Source organism: Heteronotia binoei, chromosome 11 (assembly GCF_032191835.1).
Source record: "Heteronotia binoei isolate CCM8104 ecotype False Entrance Well chromosome 11, APGP_CSIRO_Hbin_v1, whole genome shotgun sequence".
In the NCBI taxonomy this organism is placed as follows: domain Eukaryota; kingdom Metazoa; phylum Chordata; class Lepidosauria; order Squamata; family Gekkonidae; genus Heteronotia; species Heteronotia binoei.
The window spans coordinates 21,302,238-21,319,727 of record NC_083233.1 but is presented as its reverse complement, the minus strand read 5'-3'; positions in this window follow the sequence as shown (position 1 = coordinate 21,319,727).

The following is a 17,490-nucleotide window of genomic DNA, read 5'->3' as shown; positions in this document are numbered from 1 at the left end:
ATTTATACTCCACCCTTCTCTCTGAATCAGAGACTCAGCGCAACTTACAATCTCCTATATCTTTCCCCCCCCCACAACAGACACCCTGTGAGGTGGGTGGGGCTGAGAGGGCTCTCCCAGCAGCTGCCCTTTTAAGGACAACCTCTGCCAGAGCTATGGCTGACCCAAGGCCATCCCAGCAGGTGCAAGTGGAGGAGTGGGGAATCAAACCCGGCTCTCCCAGATAAGAGTCCGCACACTTAACCACTACAACAATTTGTTCACTAGTTGTTCTTTAGAAGTTATCTGGTTATTTGGCAGGTCAGGGGTGGGGGAGAGACAGTTTTTCTTATTAAATTATAAAAATCATATTTAATAATACTGAAAACTATTAGTAGCCATACAAAATCTAAACAGGTTGTGGGGTTGAGCTCTCTAAATGCCTAGAAATACCCCTCTAACAAGTGATGTTTTTAAATGAATATCAAACATCAGACAAAGGAGGCATTTGAATCTGGCCACATTTCTGAAGGCAAATCTTCCTCGGATCAGAAAATGACAAAGTGTTCTGGAAGATAAAGACTTTTCATCATCTTCTCCCGGGCAAAGCAGCCAAGTGGTGGGCTGCGATTCTCTTTTGCAGGGATGTCTCTTGGATTTCAGCCCTGACCTGGAAGCACCGCCATCTAGTGGCACAAGAAGGCATTTCTATGTTTTCTTCGGCATCGTGTCTGGCATTGTTTGAACTAAGAAACCTCTCAGGCTGACTCTGAAAGTATGCATTGATAAGGATTTTAATTTATACAAGAACGTATATTTTCATCACGACTCTGGTGTCAGATCCTGTCAGCATTTCATGGATGAAAAAACAGAATGCTGGTGTATTACTCCTATTCTCACGCCAAGGATGGTGTCTGTTCAAGAACTCCCCCGCCCAGCTCCCCACACAGACTAATACACACACAACACACACACAACTGTAAATTGCCAAAGGCTCTTCTGTGCCTTACATACACTCTATTCAATTAAGAACTTCTCATCGCAGCTTGTTTCAGCTCCAGCATCTTAATTGTTATCTTTCTTGTTCAAATTGAACTTGCAATTTTTGAAATTTCTGCACCATTTTCTTTTCCCCAGCATCATTTTTTCATCATAAGAAATACATTTCCCAACCTTATTTATGCATCAAACAGCATACTATGCAAAAGGCAGTGTTTTAGGTAACGTATAAAGGAAACTGAACTGCAGACATACTACAGCATATAGTAAGAATATCTGTTTGCTATATAGGCATTATCCTGCACTCACTGTATTATTTTCTACTGATGTAATACCATTTTCTGCAGCCTTTATGTATAACACTTGTGCTTTGTTTCAGATTTCTGTAATCCTAGTCCCGTTCCATTGCTTATTAGATGTCCCATCCTATTGACTGCATTGACTTCAATATAATGTGTAATCTGCCTTCAGTCTCATTGAGAAGGGTGGACTATACACAACGTAAATGCATATATACATTGCTTATAAAACCCTGTACAACATGCATACAGAAGCCAAACAAATCGAGGAAGTGACAGCAAAAAGTTGAGAACATATGAAAAGGAAAGGTCCCCTGTGCAAGCACCAGTCGTTTCCAACTCTGGGGTGACGTTACTTTCACAACGTTTTCATGGCAGACTTTTTACAGGTTGGTTTGTCATTGCCTTCTCCAGCCATCTGCACTTTCCCCCCAGCAAGCTGGGTACTCATTTTACCGACCTCAGAAGGATGGAAGGCTGAGTCAGCCTCGAGCCGGCTACCTGAAAACCCAGCTACCGCCGGGGATCGAACTCAGGTCGTGAGCAGAGCTTAGGACTGCAGTACTGCAGCTTTAACACTCTATGCTACAAGGCTCTTATAACAAACATATAACCAAATATAAAAAGAAACAAATTAGATCATATTCACTCATCGCTGTTAAAAACTGGAAACCAAGGTCAAGGTGAGTTTGTTCCTGTGGCTGCTGCATTCTTGTTGACAGAATATATAGAGATGTGGCTGTGCAACGTTGACTTTTTAGGACATTGTGCTTTTCCCGGAAGTACAACTTGCAGTTAGCTATAAATAAAAAAGCATCTAGTGTTCGTAAAGAACCCCAGAAATTGATGCACTTTGCCATTTGAATAGGGGTTTTTTTAACCCTACACCCATTTAACATATTGGGGTTTAAAAAAATACCCCATCAGTTTATTAATCTAACACTGATCCAGAGCAGAGGCATCACTAGGGTGGGTTGCACCCTGGGGTGTAACTGATTCAAGCCACCCCCCCCATTGGGCATCACCCCTTTTGGAGGGCTGCGTCACCCCCTCCGCACACAACCCCGCCCACTTCACATGGCCCCTCCCTCATCCACCCTCTGACATACATACATACATATAGTATAAAGCCTATATAGCAAACAGATATTCTTACTGTATGCTGTAGTATGTCTACAGTTCAGTTTCCTTTATATTTTACATATAAAAAATGGACTATGTCACCTGAGAGTACAGGTGGAGTATCACATTTTGGAATTCTTCCTTGTGTTAAAACACAACACAGTAAGCAATAACCCATCCTGATAACCAAGAGAACACCTCACCACCAAAAGGCAGATATAGTTGTGGGATTCGGGGGAGAAGCAAGACACAAAAAAGTTAGAACTTGTTCATTTTAGGTGTTTCCTTTTAAATTTCAGGGAAGTTCAAAATGGACATCTCCTGTTCAAAATGGACAAGGCTGTAGGCGATGAGAAAAACAAATGCCTGGGGTCCTAGAGTGGCACTGCTAGACAGAGTAGACAATGTTGACTGACACTGCTATTCTAAGTATCAGGGGTGTTTAACTCATTTGTTATGAGGGCCAGATCTGACATAAATGAGACCTTGTTGGGCCGGGCCATGTGCATACCTGTTTAAGATTAGGTAGCAAAGATACAAACTTTAAAAAGGACACAAACACAATTAAAGATTCTTTTTTAAAAAACTTAAAGCATGCTTGAAACAGCACTCATTGGTCTTAAAGGTGCTTTCTTTGTATTTCTCCCATGAGATTCAGGGAACTCGGCAAAGGAAGCTTTCCTTCCTTGCCCAGGAGACCAGGAGGGGGAGGAGCCACAGCCAATAGTAGAAAGAGAGGCTTGGTTCAATAGCTCAGCAGAACAATTGAACCCTGGCAAAGCAAGCTCTGACTCCTCCACCTTCTCCCCAAGGGAGGAGCCTCAGCCAATGGAGAAAATAGAGGCTTTGCTCTGTAGCTGCTGTGCAATTGAGCAAGCCTTGCGAAGCAAGCTGTTATGCAGAAGGAAGCAAGAGAGAGGGAGAAGGAAGCAGATGACAGCCAGTTGCTTAGGGGCCTGATAGGAGCCTTCTGGGGGCCTGATTTAGCCCCCACGCCACATGTTTGACACCCCTGGTTTATATTATTTGTCTGATATCTGGTTCCAAACATAGTTTTTGTTGTTTCAAATGTTAAAAAATGTATAGCTTTGTAAAGGAATCTTACTGGGGTGATTTATTCAATATGCAAAAGAGGAGAAGTAAATCTACTCAAAAGAAGCATTCTGCCTCATTTCCAAATGTATCTTCTTGTGTTTAATACAGAGTGCTTGGCCTTTTATCTTTAGATTACAAGACAAGAACCATCCTAGCCACAACCTGGCCAGGTTGGCATGGTTTGGTTCAACTCCCCCCCCCCCCCCCTTATTCTACCAAAAAGAAGTCCAAGTCGTGCAAATGACAAGAAAGACACAGCAAAAATTAAGATATAATAGTGAACATATTAACATATTCAATTCCTATTTCAGTTAACAAACAGGAGACTCTAGCAAGGATGTCGTGTTTAGGAAGCTGAATGTTGGGGAGGGGTCGGGGCTCAGTGGCAGAGCACCTGCTTGACATGCAGAATGTTCCGGGTTCAAACCCCTGCATCTCCTGTTCAAAATGGACAAGGCTGTAGGCGATGAGAAAAACAAATGCCTGAGGTCCTAGAGTGGCACTGCCAGACAGAGTAGACAATGTTGACTGACACTGCTATTCTAAGTACATTTTCCTGGGAGTAAGTCCCATTGAGTTATCTTGAGTAAGACCCTGAGTAGACTCACCTAGGATCTTTAAGATTTGAGTTCAGATTCCCATTCTGCAATGAAACTCCCTGGGTTTCCTTGGACCAGTGACTCTCTCTCCATCTTACAGGGTTGTTGTGCGGATCAAATGGAAAAGGGAGACCCCATGCATGCTACTGTGAGCTCCCCAGAGGAAGGAAAGGACTAAAATACACTGAACAGAACCTTTTCAAAGAAATCTGTGTTATATTTTCACTTCTCTTTAAGCTTTGCTAGCTCAGCTGTTTCCCAAACCCTTCTGTCACAGAAGGTACCCTAGAATTACAACATTTGCTTGCTGCTAATATTTTGGCAGCTCTTTGAAGTTGCCAGATTAATTTAAAATGGCCTCTGTCCCCATATGTGCTGCAACAGAATACAGATAGGATTAAAAGGCATATCGTTGGACAATGTTAACAACGGATTTCACAAAGAATTTTCCTTCTTCACTTCCTAGCAGATACAAATGAAGTCTGCAAGGTAATGAGTGCAAGGCTTACATGACATCATTTAAAAGCAAATATAAGAAAACGTAGGTTATTTGGTTAAAGATATATCGGGAGGGGGAAAGTTAATTGGCTTAGAATATGCTAATGTGTGTTAACAGTTCAGAACAAATAATAATTAAGTGCTGTCAAACGCAGCTAATTTATAGAACAAAGCAGTAGACAAGTGCACCTTTAAGACCAACTAAGTTTTATTTAGAATGTTTATTTAGCTAACTTATGGCAGCACTTCATGGGGTTTTCAAGGCAAGAGATGTTCAGAGGTGGTTTGCCATCGCCTGCTTCTGCACAGCAACCAGGGGTGGAATTCTAGCAGGAGCTGATTTGCATATTAGGCCACACACCCCTTGATTTAGCCAATCCTCCAAGAGCTTACAAAAAAGAGCCTTGTAAGTTCTTGGAGGATTAGCTACATCGGGGAGGGGGGTATGGCTTAATATGCAAAAGAGCTCCTGCTAGAATTCCACCCCTGCCATTCTCTGTTATTTCTCCCCAACTGTGAAATGGTTTCCCCAGGAGACTGGGCTAGCATCTTCTTTGATGTTGCCTAAGAGGCAGGCGAAGACATCCCTTCCAGCATTGGGTTAAGTTCATGCATGGTTTACCTGCCTGCTGCCACGGGCTTGTTCTCCCCTCTGCTAGCCTCCACGTATTTTGCACTGTTTCTATTTCCTATTATGAGAAATAACTTTCTATTGCTGCGTTATTACTTAGATCTATTTTAATAATATTTAAGTTTTGATGCTATCGTTCCTATTTTTAATCCACTGTTGACATTTGGCATTGTATGTTATTTTTATTGAATTGTCCTTTTTTTTTTAAATTCTCCACCTTCTATAACTATTCTGGGGTCTTTTACATTGGGAGAAAGGCATGACTGAAATTAAATAAATATAGAAGCATAATACACTGTCCCATTAACCCTTTCCTCATAGGGTTGCCAGCAGTGTTCCCTCTAAGCTGAGTTGGTGTGAGCGAGCGCACAGTTTTTTAGCCTCCAGCTCACACATTTTTGTCTTAGCTCAAGAAAAATGGCCCCAGAGCAACCTAATTTATGCATTAGCTCACAATTTTAATGCCAGTAGCTCATGAAGTAGAATTTTTGCTCTCAAGACTCCACAGCTTAGAGGGAGTATTGGTTGGCAGGTTGTTCTTCTGTCTAGGACTTTGCTTCACACATGTGCAAAGCATACCTGGAAGTGACATCACCACACTGGGCACATCATGTGTGGGACACTCTAGCATTTGGGGAAAACTCTATGGTCATCATAAAGTCTTCCCCAAAAAGCTAGAACACCCCCTGCATGATGTACCCAGCATGATGATGTCACTTCTGGGTGATGTCATTGTGCTGGACACATCAGGCATGCCAGCGTTCTTCAGAGGTGGGGCTCCCCTGGTGGCCAGTTCCATGGTGGTGGGTTGGAAGTCCCCAAGTTGGGGAACACACTGCCCCCAGCAGGAGCATGGGAACCCTATTTCCCCAAGACAATGCCTGCAGCTTAAGCCCCATTAAAAGACATCACAAACAAAATGGCCTTTCAGAACCTCCTAAACAGGGGTGAAATTCTAGCAGGAGCTCCTTTGCATATTAGGCCACACACCCCTGATGTAGCCAATCCTTTAAGAGCTTACAAGGCTCTTTTTTTATAAGCTCTTGGAGGATTGGCTACATCAGGGGTGTGTGGCCTAATATGCAAAGGCAGGGCTCTTTTTTTAGATGGAGATCCTCTGCATATAAGGCCTCCTGATGTAGCCAATCCTCCATATTAGGCGTGGCCTAATATGCAGAGAATTCCACCCCTGCTCCTAAAGATGGTGGCCCCCTCATCTCCTCAGGATGGGACCATTATTGAAAATGGGCTTTAGTAGGGGCCAAATGGGCCATCTTAAGTGGGGAAGGACCTAGAAGGCTGTCCCTACCCTCAGCTCTCCAGAAAGGCATTCCTGAGACTGTCAGGAAGGGGCTTACACTTAAGGTTGCTAAATCCCCAGTTGAAGGCAAGGGATCCCCTGGTTTGAAGGTCCTCCCCCCACTTCAGAGTTATCAGAAATCGGGGGGAGGAGAGGAAATGTCCGCTGAGCACTTCATTATACCCTATGGAGACCAGTCCTCAAGGGGTATGATGGAGAATAGATCTGTGGGTATCTGGGGCTCTGGGGGCAGGGGGGCTTCCTTTTGAGGTAGAGGCACCAAATTTTCAGCATCACATCTACAGCCTTTCATTTTTTTAAAAAAAACCCCAAGTTTCAAAAAGATTGCACTGGAGGTTCAATTCTATGAGCCCCAAAAGAAGGTGCTCCATCCTTCATTATTTCCAGTGGAAAGAAGGCATTGTTGCTGGCCTCCCCCCTTTCATTCCATCTCAGTGCTGTAGGACCGGCTGGACCTGGGCCATGTTTGTGAGACAGAATTTGCCTTTTTAGTCTCTATTGTTATTCTGTAATTTTATATTTTATATATTTTAATTGTTTTGAACTGTTGATTGTTTTTATGATGTAACCCACCCTGAGCCTGTTCTATGGCAAGGGTGGGCTAAAAATCAAATCAAATAAAAATAAAATAAATAAAAGGTGTGCTGTCCCTTTAAATGTGATTGCCTGAACTCCCTTTGGAGTTCAATCATGCTTGTCACACCCTTGCTCCTGGCTCCACCCCCAAGGTCTCCTGGCTCCACCCAAATATTTCCTGAGTTGGACCTGGCGACCCTATTTACACTGGCTGAGTTCTGGAAATTGTACAAGACTGCCCGGTTCAAAGGAAGTTTTGAAAATGGGAGGTTTGAGAGGGTAGCCATGTTGGTCTGTAGTAAAACAGCTAGATTCGAGTTCAGTAACCAATCAACAAGATTTTCAGGGTGTGGTCTGAGAGCTGAGAATCAGAGCTGCCTGTCTCAGACTCAACGCTTCCTTCTTCACCATCCGATAGAAGGGAACTTTGGCTCTTGAAAGGTAAACACCGCCCTCCCCCTTGTTGATCTCTTAGTTTATTCCGGACTTGAACGTAACTACTGAAAATGGGTAATCTCTATCATGACCTATAACAGGGGTAGCCAAACTGCAGCTTTGGAACCACGTGTGGCTCTCAAAGCCCTCACCACCACATTGGCCAGCTTGGAGAAGGTATCTGTTTCTTTAAATCACTTCTCCAAGTCAAGCCAGCTGGCCGCTTGGAGAATACATTTAAAGTTGCTTTCTTTCCACCTTTCTCTCCTTTCCTCCTCCCATTATTTCCTTCCTTCCTTCCTTCCTTCCTTCCTTCCTTCCTTCCTTCCTTCCTTCCTTCCTTCCTTCCTTCCTTCCTTCCTTCCTTGTCTTGCAGCTCTCGAACATCTGACGTTCATGTCTTGCAGCTCTCAAACATCTGATGTATATATTCTATGTGGCTCTTACATTAAGCAAGTTTGGCCACCCCTGACCTGTAAATTATTTTGGTTGTTGTTATGTATGTTTTTGCTGGGAAAACTGTGCCAGCGCCTACTGGTTTTTAACTTTTAAAAAAATTTTAAGCCACTAATGATAACCAGAAAGTCAAAACATTTTAATAAATAAATACATCTTGCCAAATGGTCTTTTATGGAGCTGCCATGGGTCAGGGCCTGTGTATGCTGTGCAATGTATTTTCAAAATCTTCCACCAAAAACCAAGCCCTGTACTCTGTGTGTGTGTGTGTGTGTGTGTGTATATTTTAAATTCCATTCTTAGAGACGCCTTTCTTTTCAATGCTCGTTAAAAGATGACAGCTGCATTGTGAAAAGTTCAGAGGCTGAAGAAAGCATGTACCAGCCCCAAACACGATGCCACACAAGAAAATCACAAAGGCATGTGAAAAAACCCCCCACTGTTTTAAAAAGAAACTCCTCTTGAATCAGCCGCTCTGATTTACAAAAAGTAATGATGATGATTACGTTGATGACGATGACAATTATAATCATCTCCAAATAATTTGTTCCATTTGCTTTTATACAAATAGGAATTAAGATTTCAGTTTTCTGAGAAGATTTAAACTCATTTTAAGCACTTTTTAAGGGGAGGCAATTTTTTTCCCTGTCTTCCCTCCTACAAGTATTCCTTGAAAAATGGATTTCTACATGAAGAAAATCCCAACATTTCTGTCTGTCAAAGTATAGGCACTTGGGATAGGAGAATTATCAGCCCTATCCTATGCATATTAACACAGAAAGATGTCTCAGAGTTTCAACAGGACCCACTTCTAAGAAAAATCCAAAAAGCAAATCCACTTAATACCTTTTATTAGGACAACCTTTTTTGCTCTCAAGAAAAGATGCAGAAGACCAATACCTGCATCACCTTAACAAAAGGCCTCTTTGTACAACACATATTTCCTTTTCTTGCTTCCATTTGTGCAAGCAACAAAGTTTGTATGATCCATTTAAAAGTTAAACCCTTGCACAGCCTGACTCTATCGATACCTTCCTATAATGAGCTCAGGATATATGGTTCTCCTTTCCAACATTTTATCCTCACAACAACCCTGTAGGCCAGGTTAAGATGGAAGAAAACAACCGAACAAAGCAAGTACCATTGTAAACTAGGATGTGAACCCAGGTCTTCCCAATTCTAGCAACCAAGCCACCCTGACTCCCACAGAAACCACTGCCCTCTTAGCAGAGAACAAAGTTTGAGTCCAGTGGCCCCTTTAAGACCAAGTTTCATTCTGGGTATAAGCCAGGGATGGCCAAACATGCTTAACCTAAGATTCATATAGAATAAATGTCAGATATTTGGGAGCTGCAAGACATGAAATGTCAGATGTTTGAGAGCCACAAGAAAAGGAAGGGAGGGAGGAAGCAACTGGCTTGGCTTGGAGGAATTATTTAAAGAGAGAAATGCCTTCTCCAAGCTGGCCAACAGGGTGATGGGGGTTTCAAGAGCCACACAATATGTGTGAAAGAGCCACATATGGCTCCCCAGCTGCAGTTTGGCCACCCCTGCTCTATCCATTTATTTCTGAGAGGAAATGTGGACTTACAAATCCTTAGATTTCGGCTCATTCCCGTAGCTGGGACCCCGAACCTCGTACCCCCTACCCAGGTATACAAACTATTATTGTGGCCCTAAAAGAAGCCTCTTTGCAAGAATCTGAGCTTGCAAGAACTCATTTCTTTTGATGCCTTTATAGCCTTTTTGTTTATGGTTTCTCTCTTGAAGCCCCTGTTAAAATACTGCATATGAGAGACATCAATTCACATGGCTTTATGGATCACCTTAAACCTTTTTAATTGCATGATGATATTTATGGTGCGATTTCTGAAGGAGCTTTTTGAGCAGTTTCAGAACTTTTTCAGATTAAAAAAAAAATTTCTGGGCATTTTGCTTCCTTCTCTTCTCTGAACAGGGCTTAGGAAAGAACAGGATTTGTTTTTAACAGGATTCTCCCCCTACCCAAGTTCTGCAATTTTACCAGCTGGTTTCTGTTGACATGTTTTGAATGTCCTGCCTTGGAAGGACAGGTGTGTGCTTTTCCGAAATGTGCGCAGTCATACAATTTAAAATACATAGCTATAAACACTTCTTACTCTGCACGGGCACTGCATCTAAAATGTTCAGTGTCTAGCCAGAGAAGTGACATTTTACTTAGCAGGACGGGTGGCTGAGTTTCAAAAGATGCTTGTTTGTTCTTAAGTGCCGACATCAGGAAATCAATGGAGACTTGAAAATAGTCTCCATCTTTACAACACAAATTAGTCGCCATTTCATGTCACGTTCTTCCTCTTGCACAACAGACCAGTGATCCCCAGCGTGGTGCCTTGGGGAAGCATGGGTGTCCCCCAGGGCTTTTTTGGTAGAAAAAGCCCAGCAGGAACTCATTTACATATTAGGCCACACACCCCGACATCACCATTGTTTCGCACAGGGCTTTTTTGGCAGAAAAAGCCCAGTAGGGACTCATTTGCATATTAGACCACACCCTCTGATACCAAGCCAACCTGAACTGCATTCCTGTGCGTTCCTGCTCAAAAAAAGCCCTGGTGTCCCCAGATGGGTTTCATGGCACCCATTTCCTTGTTTTCCAGTGTCCTGGCCATCTTCCAGTTCTCTGGAGGAGCTTCTAAACAACCCATTTTGGAAACAGTCACCTCCACCATAGAAGGACACACTGGGCTCAAAATCCCCCAATATTTTGTGATTGGTTGTAACCCGCATGGCAGCTATTTTGTGGTTGGCTGCACTCACTAACTGTTCTCAAAGTTCTAAAAGTCACCACAGCTCCAACGAGGTTGGAGGCCACTCTGATAGACTTCTATCAGTCTGATACCATCTTGATAATAATAAATAATAACAATAATAATAAATTTATTCTTATATCCCGCCCTCCCCTGTCGAAGCGGGCTCACCAGGGCTCCTTCCAAAGAACCCTGGGAAATGGAGTTTGGTGTATGAGTTATCACTAATGCATCCTTCTCAGAGAACTACAAGTCCCTGAGGAAAGAAAATCACTCTTAGAGGGGCAGCTTCTAATCTAGAGAACCAGGTTTGATTCCCCATTCCTCCACATGAAACCTGTTGGGTGACCTTCGGCCAGTCACAGTTCTCTCAGAACTCTCTTAGCCCCCACTTACCTCACAAGGTGCTTGTTGTGGGGAGAGGAAGGGAAAGACGATTGTAAGCTGCTTTAAGACTCCTCAGGGCAGAGAAAAGAAGGGATAAAAAACCCCCTTATCTTCTTCCTCCCCCATGCAGTCAGCTGGGTGACCTTGGGCCAGTCACAGTTCTCTCAGAACTCTCTCAGCCCCACCTACCTACCTCACAAGGTGCCTGTTGTAGGGAGAGGAAGGGAACGAGATTGTAAGTTGCTTTGGGACTCCTCAGAACTTCAGATATTCCAAAGAAAAAGATAGGAACAGAAGCACACATTCTCATATTGTTCTTCTGCTCAACAGTCTAGCACCCACAGGAAAGGGTGACATGGTTGCCTCATATCCTGGGAACTCTCTTGACAGTGAAGGATTTGAAACAAGCTCTTTTACTAGATTTTTTAAAAGTGTAATTCTCCACCTTGAAGGAAGCAGATGCACTTCATCTGCACATCCATTGTACATTGACTCATTCCTGCCTCTAGGGGTGCTGTGGGGTTCTGTCCAAACTGCTTCCAATTGCAGATAGAAGACTCGGAACAACAGTGTTTGATTTCTCCCCCAGCCTGCATTGGTTACAAAGGCAGAATAGTTCTTCTTCACAACTGAAACAGATAGGATTCATATCTAAGAAATGCCATAAATGACTGAACTATCTTTCAACACAGCAAGAAGAATGTACCGCAAAAATATATATATATATTGGGAGAATTAATTTACTTTCTGTCTTTCACAATTTAAAACTCCCCTGTGAAACTGCAATTAGCTCGGGGTATGTGTGTGTCATCATTCAGGTTCAAAGGCCTGTACCTGTATTTCCCCCAAAGAATAGAGAACTGCACTTTGATAGTGCTTTTTTCAGTGTGATTGATTGGGATATACAGAGAAAGGGTTATAACCCTCTCACCTAGTAACCCTTCAAAGCAACAGTCTTCGGCAGCTAATTACCTGTTTAAAAAACTGCAGAAGATCCTAATCACAGATTTTGTGCATCTTTGCCTGTTTTGGCCCTTAGAAGAACTAAGAGCCACAGGTGCATTTATGCTAACCAGATAAATATAGACACAATGTGGAAATGATTTTTTACTGAAATCTCATGGGGGCAAGAGACTGAAGGCAAAATAGAGGACAGGCAAACAGTTTAAATAAGGACCCCATTATAAAAAGAATATATTTGCTTTGCCCCGTGGCACAGAGTGGTAAAGCTGCAGTACTGCAGACGAAGCTCTCTGCTCATGACCTGAGTTTGATCCCAGTGGAAACTGGGTTCAGGTAGCCGGCTCATGGTTGACTCAGCCTTCCATCCTTCCACGGTCGGTAAAATGAGTACCTGGCTTGCTGGGGGGAAAGTGTGATGACTGGGGAATAATAATAATAATAAATTTATTCTTATATCCCGCCCTCCCCCGCCAAAGCGGGCTCAGGGCGGCTCAGGAAGGCAATGGAAGACCACCCCATAAAAAGTCTGGTGTTTGCACAGGGGACAATCTTTTACCTTTATTTGCTTCACACAGGCTCAAACAGTTGGAGTGGCCACCAATACCCCTTGCCCCAGGGCTTCCAATGCAACCTTCTGTCCCGTCCTCCCTTCAAGATCGGCTTCGCCTCTGCTCTCTGACGCATCCGAGCTCCCCGCGTTATCACAGTCCAATTCGAACAATATTGAAATACTTCAATATGCCATTGAAAATGGAAGAAAAGAGTAGATTAATACTTATTAATGGTATGGCAATCCTCCATCTAATAAATCAAGACCAGTGAATATCCCCGTTCACACATCTTGATTTATTGCCCAACTTTACATACCCTCTGCTGTGTTGTACTTCCCAGCCAATTTCATTTTCTGTCTCTGGCTTCCTTGCCATTTCTGAAGAAAATGTCATTGAAAATCATGCTGTCTCCGCACTGGAACGATGGTGTGGAATAGCAATCTGTGGGTAAGGTGACTGGTAGGACGCGAGAGGGCTCAGCTCCACTGTCAATTATATCAACAGAAACATACTGCATTATTTTCCATTTCCTCCAAGTCAGAAGTTGGGCTTGACAGGATAGCTTATATTAGGACCACTCGTGGATATTTTTTTCTTGATTACTTTCTGGCTGTTTGGGTAGAAGGAGAAGTCGAGAAGATTCTGGGGTCTGCTGATCCCCCTGGTCTTCTTTGGAGGAGGAGTCTGTCCCAAAGCTCTCCTGCTGTCTTTTGCATGACAGTATTGGTGGCCACTCCAACTGTTTGAGCCTGTGTGAAGCAAATAAAGGTAAAAGATTGTCCCCTGTGCAAACACCAGAAAGGCCTTGTTCTGCCATGCCCTCTTAGGGGTTCCTAACTTCCTGGAGGGGCTTTTCTTTCACACTCAGGGTAGCCCATTGCCAGCATCTGATCATTGTAAGGATTTCCCACTTAGGACCCCCAGCTTCCCTTCCAAGTTCTGAGGCCTTGCCTCTGTGTTTCCTGCTGCCCAGCACCTGGCCACTAGGGGAACAGATTAATGCCTTCGGCGCCCTTGGAAGAATAGCCGCTTGCCAATGCCCCTGGAGCCCCTTTTCAGATAACGTGTTTGAGGTGGTAGGGGATCTATGTGGTACAGAGAACCACTCTCTAAATCAAAAGTATTTATAGAAAATAAAATGTTTACAAGCATACTTTCAAGTACAGCACCAGATCTGAGCAAGGAAAAACAAAAGAAATTGGTAAAACCTGAAGATGAACACATGAAACTGCCTTATACTGAATCAGACCTTTGGTCCATCAAAGTCAGTATTGTCTTCTCAGACTGGCAGCGGTTCTCCAGGGTCTCAAGCTGAGGTTTTTCACACCTATTTGCCTGGACCCTTTTTTGGAGACGCCAGGGATTGAACCTGGGACCTTCTGCTTCCCAAGCAGATGCTCTACCACTGAGCCACCGTCCCTCCATCAGATTCTCTGTCCCTCTGGCTATACATGCCCTACCAGCTGTTAATATAGGATGGGCTCTTTCACTTAGCTTTTCTAGTTCTCTACAGAGTCACCAGTACTTTGACGCTTGCTCCAACTCTCCCAGGAAAGCACATGGCCAATGGCTGCCTACTGGCAGACCAGAACTCAGAGTACTCCTCAACCCAGCATCCAGGGCTTTTTCTTTTCTTGAGCAGGAACGCACAGGAACGCAGTTCTGGCTGGCTTGGTGTCAGGGGGTGTGGCCTAATATGCAATTAAGTCCTCTGGGCTTCTTCTACAAAAAGCCCTGTGCAAAACCATGTTGACATTAGGGAGTGTGGCCTAATATGCAAATAAGTTCCTTCTGGGCTTTCTCTACAAAAAAAGCCCTGCCAGCATCCCAAAGAAAGAGACCACCTTCTTCTTGCAAGGAGATTTTATTATCTTTGTTTCCCCCTCCCACTTGACCTGGTCAGGGTAGGTCAGAGAAGCATTTCCTCCAGCCCCTTCCTGGAGAATACTCCTGGAGGCAATCTAGCAGTCTAGTCTTCCAAATCTCTGTTCCCTGCTAGGAGGGGTGGGGGAGAGCTTGACCCACCTTATTGTCTTTAGACTTCCCCCTCCCCTCTGGCCTATTCCCAGCCCAGAGGAAAACAAAACTTTTAAAACACCAAGTGGAGGTGTGGTGCTTGCCAGCCTCCCAGAAGAAAATGCATTTTGTCACATCCTGTTCAGAGTCCAGCATGGGGGTGGGCAGTCCTGACAAGCACTGGCCAGCACCCTGCACATGAATTGATGCTTTAAAAAAGTTAAAACATTGTCTCTGATTTTAAACAAGTTCCAGCTATTATTAGTTTCTCTTTTTGAAACAGCCTGGTTTAAATGGAACTCTGAACTCAACGTACATAGACGGCTGAAGTATAATGCAAACTGAGGTCTATTGTTCATTTGTGAAACTAAGATTTGTCCAAGTTCTTAGTTTTCCTGACTAGAACCTGGTTTCATCTATGCTTTCCCCCACAGAAACCCAGCAAGTGTCACAACCTGTACTGCAGCAGTAGCAACTCTGGTTAATAAACCAGGAATATGACAAGATGTTGGCATTTATACATCATGTGAAACCATGGTTAAGACTTGCAGCACAGCCATAAGCTGTTACACCCTTCTAAATCCATTGAAGTCAGAAAATAACTCTTAGGACTGTGCTGTAACAAACATACTTCAATCCACGGCTTCAGATTAGGGTTGCCATGGGGGAGATTAAGGTTGCCCACCAGCACTCCAAATGCCAGCAAGAGAAACCATTTTTTAAAATGCCATCACTGACGCAATGATGTCACTTCCGGGAAAAACCTGGAAGTGACATTTTACTTCCAGGAAAAAAACCTGGGAGTGATATTATGCCTCTATAGGAAGCACCAGAAATTGTATGGTAAAATCAAAGAATTTCCAGCAGTTCCCAGAGAGGACTGACATAATTTCCAGGGGGAAATCAAAACTGACATCAGTCCTCTATAGTGATCACAATTCCTAGAGAGGCGTAATGTCATTTCTGGGTTTTTCCTAGAAGTGACTTTACACTGACACCAATGGCCACCCCCATGTCCCCTTTCCACAGTCTCCTGCTGGTTGCCAGGCTAGGTCTACTTCAGATTCTGGTTTGATGTAACCTCACTAACCACAGTTAGTACACTGGCCCACATTCAGATGATCTTTCCCACTGTAGTTAATTAACTCTCTCTTTTTGTGTGTGATGTCAGAACCAAGTCACTATCTCTTAAAACTGAACGCAACACTCTTATGAAGTCTGCCTTTCTTGGTAAGCAAAGAAACATGTGGAATATCAGCTTCATCAGTCTTCACATAGTACCGTGGTCCAAGCAATTACTTTACGGCCTGATCTGGGTGAGGGGCTCAGGGAACGGCAAGTCAACACAAGTGCCATCCATTGACCCATCTACGTGACATTTTCTCCTTGTTTTTGGCCTTGCTACTACCTGATTCCTGCATTTTCGTGGGGTGTGGCAGGGCAGGACAGATGAGGGAGGGCGGACTAAAGCAGAAAGGAACACTGGGAGAAAGAAAGAAGCATCTTCTTGTTTTATTCCAACCAGCAACTGTCTACAAAAACCTGTCATGGCTGCAGGCCATATACAAGCCCCTGTATGAGGTCATGTCCATTCTTAATGGACATATTGAAATCCACATTAACTTAAATTTGCCTATTTTTTTCCTTTGGCTATTTAACAGTGTGATCTTAAGAATACTTTCCAGAGAGTAAAAGCTATTGACTAGACCTTAGGGTTTCAAACTCATTTGTTTTGAGGGCCAAATCTGACATAAATGAGACATTGTTGGGCCAGGCCGTGTGTCTTCCTTTTTAAGATTAGGTAGTAGAGATATAAACTTTACAAAGGGCACAAACACAATTAAAGATTTTTAAAAACATGCTTAAAACATTAGCATTCATTGATCTAAAAGGTGCTTTCTTTGTATTTCTCCCGTTAGATCCAGGGAACTGGGCAAAGGAAGCTCTGGCTCTTTCATTCCTTCCCCAGGGGGCTAGGAGGGGGAGGAGCTTCAGGCAATGGAAGGAAGAGACGCTTGACTCAGTAGCTCTGCTGTGCAATTGAGAGAGCCTAGCAAAGCAAGCTCTCCCTCCCCCCCTTCCTCACCAAGGGAGGAGTCTCAGCCCACGGAGAAAATAGAGGCTTTGCTCTGTAGCTCCTGTGTGATTGAGCAAGCCTGGCAAAGCAAGCTGTGATGCAGAAGGGGGCAAAAGGAAGGAGAAGGAAGCAGATGACAGCCAGTTGCTCGGGGGGGGGGGGGGGGCTGACAGGAGCCTTCTGGGGGCCAGATTCAGCCTCCAGGCTGTATGTTTTGACACCTCTGCCTTAGTGGAATTCAGAGTAGACCTTCTTAGGATTGCTTTCTAACCGAGTTACACCCTTCTGAGCCCATTGACTTCAGTGGATGAAGCTCTGCTGTGGACTGCACTATAAATCACTGAGCTAAATCAATCCATCCTGCTGACCAGACGTTGTCGGCATGATGGCTTCATCCTGGGTAGGGTTACAGACTGCCCACCGAAAAAACGTCCTGTTGCTTTTAACAGAGGCTTAATAGAATGTAATTTTTGGTGCAACTTAAGGTGACCTTTCCCTCCTTGATATGTTTGATTCAGCCAAACAAAGCTACACCCATCCTGGGTGTTGTAAAATGGTGTTCAGCTACGGCTGGCGTTGTGAACAACTAAGCGCATCTCTTTTGGCATGCCAATATTAACAAGCCGGTGTGTGTGTTTTATATCAGGGTCGAAGACCACCAGCTGATTGAGAGAGCAGAGCCATAGTTAGCCCTGTCACT